The sequence below is a fragment of the Arachis ipaensis genome, chromosome B4 (assembly GCF_059453495.1).
Source record: "Arachis ipaensis isolate K30076 ecotype BB chromosome B4, ASM5945349v1, whole genome shotgun sequence".
Taxonomy (NCBI): domain Eukaryota; kingdom Viridiplantae; phylum Streptophyta; class Magnoliopsida; order Fabales; family Fabaceae; genus Arachis; species Arachis ipaensis.
This window is the reverse complement of record NC_142439.1, coordinates 125,590,082-125,599,888: the sequence shown is the minus strand read 5'-3', so window position 1 is coordinate 125,599,888 and position 9,807 is coordinate 125,590,082. Positions and strand designations below refer to the sequence as shown.

At 40.7% G+C, this 9,807-nt stretch overlaps 1 pseudogene; it reads right to left on the bottom strand.

The window, feature by feature from the left end:
- Positions 1 to 3,655: 3,655 nt before the first annotated feature.
- On the bottom strand, positions 3,656 to 8,133 carry LOC148569101 (protein FAR1-RELATED SEQUENCE 5-like; annotated as a pseudogene).
- Positions 8,134 to 9,807: the final 1,674 nt, after the last annotated feature.

Genomic DNA, 9,807 nt, shown 5'->3' with positions numbered 1-9,807 from the left:
CCTTACTCACTACTAATTTGCGTGGTTTCCATTACACAATCAGGTGGCACATTTCAAGTGGATTTAACCTCTGACACCGTCGGAGACACGTATGTATTGCACACAGATGCCAACGTCAAACGTGTGGGTTCTGGAGGAGCCGAAGGGCGTAGGTGCAACGACCGGCCCCCTGCTCCCGACGACGTGGTCAACTTAGGCGGTCTGCTGAGTATGAAGGTTGAGCGAATCCCACAGGTTAGGATTTACATTCGATCTTTAAATATAGCATGCCAAATCTTATTATTGAATAACGTGATCTATTATGTGAGTTATCGGTAACCTAAACTATATCTTGTAGATAATGAACCTTGTCTTCCGTTCGAAGGACGGGATGAATTTGTCTGGGCTGGAGTTGGCCGTAACAACCTACATCTTTAGCCAAGATCTTCCAGAAAGGTACTTAACACTATCCACTGGTGTACGATTAGCCACGTGGCGTGTGCATAGGCACGGTCCTATTTGAAAACAAAATTATTCATGCGTTGAAAAGGTTTATATTATTAAATAATAACATATCAAAATAAAATTATTATGCTATATGAATTTAATCTATTAGACTTTGACAAGTTAGATTTACTCATAATAAAAATAAAAGAAACAGATAAACTAATAATAACAAGTGTCGCCCCTCTAGCCAATCAGTTAATTAACTAAAACTAAGTTTGATTTTCCAAATATAGAAGATATTATTAGTATTTAATAGTTTTCATAAAATTGATGTGTATATATATATATAGATGTGTATCGTTTTTTATTTTTATTATTTTAATTAATTTAGTTTTAGTGTTACGCATAATAATTACTTTATCTATCACACAATTATATACTGAGATGTAGTTTTTTATTCATCAATAATATATAATGTGATAGTTACGAAATCTTTGACAAGGCACTAGTACTAAACATTAAACGTAACATTGTCAACATACTGAGATAACAAAAAAATACTTCTTAATTAATATACTTTTTGATGTATTAATTAAATTATTAAAATTTTGTTAACATACTTATTGGGAGCGCATCTTACCTTGGTTCCAAAATGTGAAGTTGTTGATGATGCGAGTAAACATTATTAACTGCACAAATCATTCCAACGAATGCCAACCTGACTTTGTTAGCTCTGTAAATCCTGCTGACGAGGTTTTCTGTGCGCAGAATAATGCAGGTCCTTAATGTTGTGGTTCACATGCTCATAACTACCTCCGAGCGACAACATTGGTTCCTACCCACAAGTATTATGGTAAGACCGGCCACTTCACTCTGTACAAAAAATGAATGACGTGATGTTCAGCAGTTGCTCTATTAGTTACCCTAATTTTGAGTTGTTTAATTACCTTGAATTCACTTATAGAATGCTGAGATTTTTTTGCAAACCCGTGACAGAAAATTTTTCCTACTCGAAATTATTAACACTACCATATAAATCAGCAAGTTAGTGTTAAAGCATATTATCCAACTGTATGCAGCATGAGTATTAAGAAGTGACTCTCCTTTCCCGATAAATGCATTTGATATATGCTCTTTGTACGTTAGCTTAGGAGTTACGAAGAATAGTGATTCCACTTGTGCATTCTGAAGGCTAACTTTCATGATTTCACTGCTCTGTTCATTAGTTTTCGGTCAAGTAAACGAATAGTAGAGGTTTTGTGTCGATAATTTTTTTAGGGATTTGATCCTGTCCTTGGAAGACCGAATTCTCTAACGATGTGAGTGTATGCAACTGTTAGCAAGCTGCAATCGACAATCGGTCCATGACGTCTGGGAACATGACATCCATACGTAAAAAGTACATACGGAGCAAGGTGGATTGTGTGATGAGGGTATGTACACAACTCCCATTTTTTTTGTTGATCACTTGGATGGATAAGTTTCACGACTGGCTGTTGTGGGTTGCGGGGTTTGTTTAGATTTATCAGTCGATGTGGTGTAATCGGCACTGGTACCTAATTATTATTGATGTGCCACGGATGAAGTTGATCTATCTCAACTCACTTCGGGACACGCATCAAGCCGATGCAAGGAAACCAGGGATGATGCGAGTGGTAAGCAACGATTTCGTTGTGAAACTGTGACATCTGGACAACGTGATATTTCACGCATATGAATATGATTGTGCAATATACTCGTGTTTTATAGGCATTGTATCTCGAGGGACTGACGTTAGGAAAGTCGTGGTTGTCGGGCGGGGGGCGCTGCGTCTTAGGTTTTTCGCATTTGAATTCGAAGAGCCGGATGTACCTCAACAAAAGGGGAACTCGTAAGTACATGGCATTTCATATCTCATGCGTTCCTAGTAGCATCTCATGTACGTGTTCCCATCCTATAATGGAAAAGACTAAAGATTATAACAAAATGTGACAAAGTTTGCATCACTTTGGTTTCCCCTGGTGATTATTCGCACGTGAGAAAAGTAACATCTTATTTTCCATAGCTATGCAATTTCAGATTGATCAGAAATAACATGATAATAATCAAACATGAAAATGATGTAAATTTCTAAACTTTACAAACTGTTCTCTTGTTTTGAAATCTCGAATAAAGTTAGTAAAGGAGAATTTTCATTCTCAGTCCTAAAGTTTCAAATTCATGATCATGAATCACCCACCTAAGTTTTTTCTCCCCTCGTCTGAATGTTTACCCATTAGCAGATTTTACTTAGATGCCTTTGCATGCCATTCATAAGTGTGTCTACACCGTATAATAATTAACTTAACAGATATAAGTTTAAAATTTTCATTTTTAATCATATGTTCTACGTGTGTATTAAAACAATCGATTCTGTTTGGATTACCACTGCTGCATTCATATTTTATTTGATACAGTGCATAACTAACTTGCTAAGTAGTTATATGTTATCGAGCATAATGAATTGCCATCTCATGACCATGATGATTTTAGAATTTACAAGGTGATTTCAAGTTAACGTGGGAATTTCATGACCACAAGATGGGGATTCTAAAGAATATAGATTACCGTGAAAAAATCATTCCTCTCAACGATGAAGACTGAAGAGCATTCTTGAGAATGCAGATTACTCTGAATGAATGTGAAATTCAACGTGAAAGTGGTCTCTTATTTTGTTGCATCAACAATGATATATCTTATATTGATTCCTGTCATTTATTACAAAGTTGATTCCATTAATGCCAAAATTCCGAACCTTAACTGTGTGCCTAAATAGCATGTACTGCGGCGTATGGGTCGCCCAATGGATGATTCGAGAGCACTTATAGAAATATTATGTAGTACAGGTATGCTAAGCCGTGTGATTAACTGAAACGTTTTTATAGTTCCTTACGTGTATGCTTGTAGTAGTGTTTCTTGTTGGTAATAATTTTGGTCTGCCTGTTTCGCCATTTGTTTCAGCATGTGAATAGTGTGACGCAGATGCAGTTAGCTGTGGATTTAGTGCTGAAGTCACACAACGTTGCACATGAGGTAGTCGCAAAGGCATTTGCACACTGAGAGAGAAAGTCAACCTAGCCATGTAAACATTGTCGTTGGACTCGACCAATGGTTAATACTTTTGCTCTGGCGCCAATCAGGGACCTTAATTTTTTGCTCGAGCCCTGAATGTTTCACGATAAACCGGAGATGAATTTTCGACATTATTTTTTTATTGTACAGTGTGAAACATAACTACCGCCGTCCTGTTATTCTGTATATATCCTAAACTTGTTGCCCATTCGGCGTCTGCATGAAGCGCGATGACTGAAACCGTGCTGCACATAATTCAACTTTTTTGGGATTGTATGCACTAGTGTATTGTATACCGAAGTGTGTGTTTTAATTGCAAATGACAAATAGGAGTTTGCATGAAAATGATCCGCGCCTGAAAACTTCATTTTCATGAACACTGCACATTAAAAGGCAATCAATATTAATTTTTTTTTCCGATTCTGAACGCGGCACATATTAGCAGCATCATGAGTTATCACTTGTCAGTGTAACATATTTTGGCCTTGGACCGGATACACCCACACAGAAGAAAGAAACACCAACAACCACCTTCCAAGAAACATTAATTGTGCTAGGAGCGCGACACACTAAAACCCAATTTCATTCACAACTATCCCCAATTCCACATTTTCCTTCTAGTTCAAATGAATTATTTCTTCTTTCTTCTTTGGTCATGATCGACATTCATTTTTCACTTTCTTTCAATTTTTTGTGGGCTAACCTTACTAAATGTTGGGCCGACACACATGGTCCTTTGGTTCCTATGCATACGAAACAAAAACCACTAAATCACCTGGAAAGATGAAAGTAAGAGAACGCAAAATTCTTTCAATCAAACTACTAACACATGTTTTGTCTGTGATACCTGTTTACATGTCACCAATCAAATACACACCTGTTATATTTCTTTAGTTTGCATAAACACTGACCCAACTCACGAAGGAAGAAGAAATTTGACCAGAGTATACATAATACAAGACACAAACTTGACATGATCACCACACACATGCACAGAACTGATATTGCTCCTGTAAAATAATATGGAAAGCAACAGAATACAACTTGTTCCTGGGGGTGGTTGGCTCCCAACAGACAGCAACACTCAAACGGGTGCTTCACTGGCAGCAATCGCCCGCCCCATTGCTTGGGAACACTTCCAGGTTTTCCGTTGCCGGCCATTCTACCAACAACATTCTGTGTAAGGCCACAAAAAGTACTCTATAAAACAATTAATACCGCAAGACAGGAGAATAAAAGCACATAATAAGTAGTATCGAAATCGGGTTCTCCGAACTGTACCTGTGTCAACCACCTCTCAAACACATCCTCATTTGTCCACGCATTGGGGTTTCCTAAGCTGGGGCTGGCAGCCTATTCAGACGGCTGACCTATGTGCCCTAAGCAATTTTGAATGGCATAAAATTACTCGATGTGTTGCCCGCTGAGGAAGAAGTTAGCGCCGCCACCCCTAACACCGACGGGGTTGCGGCAAAATGGACTGCCACACTTGTGAGCGATAGACGGAGTCGTCCCATCTGCATGCGCCGGGAGAGCGTCACTAGGGTTGCCGCTCTCCGATTGCATTCCCTCCTAATCAAGCATAACATTTTCACATACATGATCAATTGTCAAGGATTTCGGGTCATCTAATGTACGCCCAAGTAATTGTTATAACACTGCATTTAATATTTTCAACGATTCATGTCATGTTATGTAAGCATCAAGAAATATCCTATGTAACCTGTTATTTTGGCTACTGCCGACTATAAAGTGCACACTCAAGGTAGGTTAATCTCGAGAGGCTTATGCATACATATACAGAGACGGTTTTTTGTACAGTGACAATTGTTTTATCTACCTGACTGCAACATTGCAGAATCTGCAAATCAACACGACTCAAACATTGTAATGCAAAAATAGCTGGTGTATGAGTTACAAAAGGTATGCTAAGGTCAACAAGAGGTAACACGGGACTCATAGAACGAAAAGCAGCAACACTATGCAAAAACTATACCAACTATGTTAAATTCTTTTCTACCAAAATCACATAACATTTCAAGGTAGTTGAAAAGTCACGCTTCTTTATATCCGACATTTATACTCCTCCAATTGACATAGCCATATTGTATCAAATATTATTTTTACCTTGCAATGAATCCTTTGTTTTCAGGCATCACATTCCGGCAATTAACCAAACAACGTTACCCACTTTTTTCGAATCTACATGAGACCGCTTACTTACCTCGTTTGTGTGACAATGACGGGTCTGTGGCGTTGCGGAAGGGGGAACTGCATCATGCGAACCATGCTCAACGTAAATTGGATCGCCTGCACCATCAGTCCCCGTAACACCCTCTCTCCGGTGCCATGTGCAAGTCCTCTTCGTGTGACCAGCAACCCCACAGTTGGTACAACGTCATCTAGATCTCTTTGGCGCCCTCTCACCCTGACTAACCGGTTTGGACTCCTTTCCCTTCCTCGGTGCCCCCTTTGTCTTTAATACGACGGTGTCCTTGATCCTGGACAATGGCGATAGACCAAGTTTGCTCCCAACCCTGTCAAGAAATCTCCGCTAAAGCACTTCGGTGAGATTGGCAATCCCATCCCCAGCCACAACAAACTCTACAGCATCTTCAGCCCCAAGTTCTGCAACTAAACTCATTGCCCCACATAGGGTACCATATCGAAGCAAACGGCCTTCAGGGCCATCTTTACTATCAACGGGGGTTGATCTACAATCCCTTGCATCCTTGCACCATCTTCTCAAAATAAGACCAGGCAGTATTTCTTCCAAACCCTCGTACTTCATCGCACAGAAGATATGACTATAGGAATCCCTTTATTGTTCCACATCGAACACTCACACTCTATTTTTTCCTTGTTCGGGTCAAACAATACCTTGTGTGTTCTGTTAGGTTTTCCCATTCGCGAGAATGTGTACACAGTTGTTGTGCTGATACTGTCCTTGCCCCGAAATAATAGCGTAGCCACAACCTTAATTTGTTTCTTCACTTCTTTAAACACTGCTCTTGTATACACCTTCGATGCAAACCGCTTGATCGAAACATGACCAGTGGTCAGCACCGGACTATAGTACGTGGAGTAGAGTTGGGCTGTTACTTCATTATTCCGATAGTCCTTTACAACTCGATCTAAACTATGCACAAGTTCCAAAATGCTATCAGTTGATTTAAGGAAGCCCTTAATGAAAGCATTAATCCCTTCACATCTTGAGGTCGTCCTGTATCCCGCACAAAAGGTTCCCCTAAGGTACGCCATTGCCCAACTTTCTCTAGATTCATACGTGGACTTAACCCAATTGTTATCATGTAGGCAAGTGACTCGACGGATGCTTTCCAGTACTCCTCAAACTCAATGATTTCAAAGTTTTCATAAATCGCTTTCCTAAACACCTTGTGAAATTCTGCTTCTTTCACCCGTTGGACGCAATTCTTCTCCAAGTGCCAACCACAGATTCTATGTGTCGTTGTCGGCATCACCTCTGCAATTGCAGTGCGCATTGCCTTGTCCCCATCGGTCACTACTACACACGGCTTCTTTTTCCCTATAACATCGAGCAGGTTCATCAACACACACCTATAAGTGTGGACCTCTTCATCCTCTAGCAACGCGAACCCTAATATTGATGTCTGTTTGTGGTGATTTGACCCGGAGAAAACCACCAATGGTTTCCTGTACTTGTTAGATTGGTACGTCGAATCAAAAGCCAAGACATCACCAAATAGCTGATAATCTGTCATCATCTCACCGTCAGCCCAAATTAGGCTACCCAAACGATTGTCCAGGGTCCGTGTGTATCGGGCCACCGTCCTCATGTCAGCATTTGCCTTTCCCTCCAAGTAACTGATAGTCGCCATCGGATATTCGCGCAACCCTTTGCCCGTGAACATAATTATACAGATCCCATTTTGTGAATCGGAGAATGCCATACCCACCAGATTGCCCCGCTATGTAAGCCATTATTTTCGATGTGGCGATCCCAAACTGCTTGAAACTATCCACCTGTGCCTTGTCACCGTCACTCATCTTCCGATGACTAGGAAGGAGACGTGCGAACACTGCTGGAGCAAGCTCGTGGTTGTGTTCGTCCACGATGGTCCTGACCCTCCACACACTATGCTGCATATCATAGTAAATCTTCAACTTTACCTTACAGTCCGTGCGACTCTCCAACCTCTCCTCCCTTAGTCGCTCAGGACGGTCGTAGTACTTAGGATGTCTTGTACCTTGTCGATGATAGAAAAAGTCTCTCCTAATCAACACCCCATTCACACGAGCTACATCTCCCTTCCGAACTCCAAAACCCCTTAATTTAGCGAATTCCTTGTAGGCAGCATAAGCATCCTCCTCCGTTGCAAACTCCTTTCCCAAGAAGTCCTTCGCACTGACTGGTCGGCGGAGACCATTCTCTGCTGCATCATCTGGATCACCTGACCCATTACCATCATCGGCACCCCCTACACTTTTTTCCCCGCTTTTTCAGCCCTCATTCCACTCGAGGTTTTTTTCGTCGTCGTATTCATCATCACTCGCACAATAATGTCCGCAACTATCATCAGAGGCACTCCCAACCGAGTCTTCATCCTCACTGTTAAACGAACACCTAAAATCCATTGGCAACAAGTGGGCAACCTTCTAGCCTGATCACATACAAAACAGACAAATGATGCTCATAACCACGCCGTTGATACAGTCAAAACATCAACCACAGCTATCAAAAAGGGACTATATCTTACTCCACAAATAAGGCAAAACCACTGCATTGTAACTGTCTAAACATAGCTCACCAACTTTAGCGCATCTTAAATAAGTTGAAAAAAAATTAAGAATCTACCCAGCACCGTAGCCAAAAGGATAAAAACCCTTTCCAAATTTTATCACCAGGAATTAAAAAAACAAAAAACAACAGGTCTTATAATATCAAAAACATATCAAGATCTAATTAGAAATCAGTTACAACCTTCTTTTCATGATATACTCGTTGCTTTCCCGCTATGAAACGAAACATTGAAATTACCATGTCTATGTCTCTAGTGTCTATGAAGGTGCCCTTGCTTAGTAGAGTGCTACAAGTCCTTAATTTCACAACAGCACCCATATTTAGCCACAAACAGGGAAACGACATTCCATTTTAAAAAACAAACTACTTTACATTAAGGGTACATCCAAATAGCTGTTTAACAAAATCACCATGGAGAAAATCTGAGCCATCAAAGTTCTTACTAAAACTTGACAATTACCTATGGGGCAGTAATAGGAAGTGACCTCTCAACAGCCATGTATACATTATCTTGCCTAGATTGCTAGTAGTACCCATTGCATTAACAATTTCCCAAACCCACAATATATTGAACTTACTAATTTTTAACTAAAACATATGTCTAAAGAATCTACCAATTTGTTCATACAGGAGTTCGTCGAATGCGAAGAATGATCTAATTTAACTTAGTCTTTTACCAACTACCCAACCTCCAACTGGACTCAAACCATGGATTCCTAATCCTTTATCCACAACATCAGCGGCATTTCAGATTTTCACCTCGAAGCCAATACCAGAATCTAGAAATTCACAATACAAGTTTCAAACGCAATACTCATACTCCACCTAACCTGAACACGTTTCGAGACCGGCACTCAAAGATGATCATTCACTGGGCAAAGTAGCTCCTACCTTCGACTGACAAGCACGGCGGAGGACGAGCAGCAACACTGACTACAGGACAAGCGCACCTGACCAGCATGGCGTTTGTGAGCACTACCACTCCCTGGCTACGACCCATGCTTTGGAGAATGGCGTCCGTGGAGAGGTCCTTGACCCGGAGGGAGCAGCCGGAACAGACGCAGAAGCCAAGCGCCGGAGACAGTGAGAGTCACGAGACCCGCGGCGGATGTCTTGGTGAACACTGCTAGGGTCTTTTTGGATGACAGGAGAAGACTGACCCACAGCAACAACTACCTTGGTTACCCATTTTGAATCGCGCTATCCAGCTGGCTCACCCAACCCTCCAATGAGCCTCCCCAGCTTCCTGAGAGTACCTGCTTTCAGCCATACAGAAACAACATGTGTCCACAGCAGATTCAATAAAGACAAAAATCTGTAACTCTGTACGAAGATAAATCTTTACACCAAATGGACCTTTTAAAAGTATACGAACATACTGCAATACACTTCTGCCTCAATTCATAAAACTTAACTAAATAAATACACTGCAAATATTAGTACTATTACACAAGTCAACATCATAGTCAGCAATTTTTTTATTTTTGGATATCACTCTTCAATCTTTT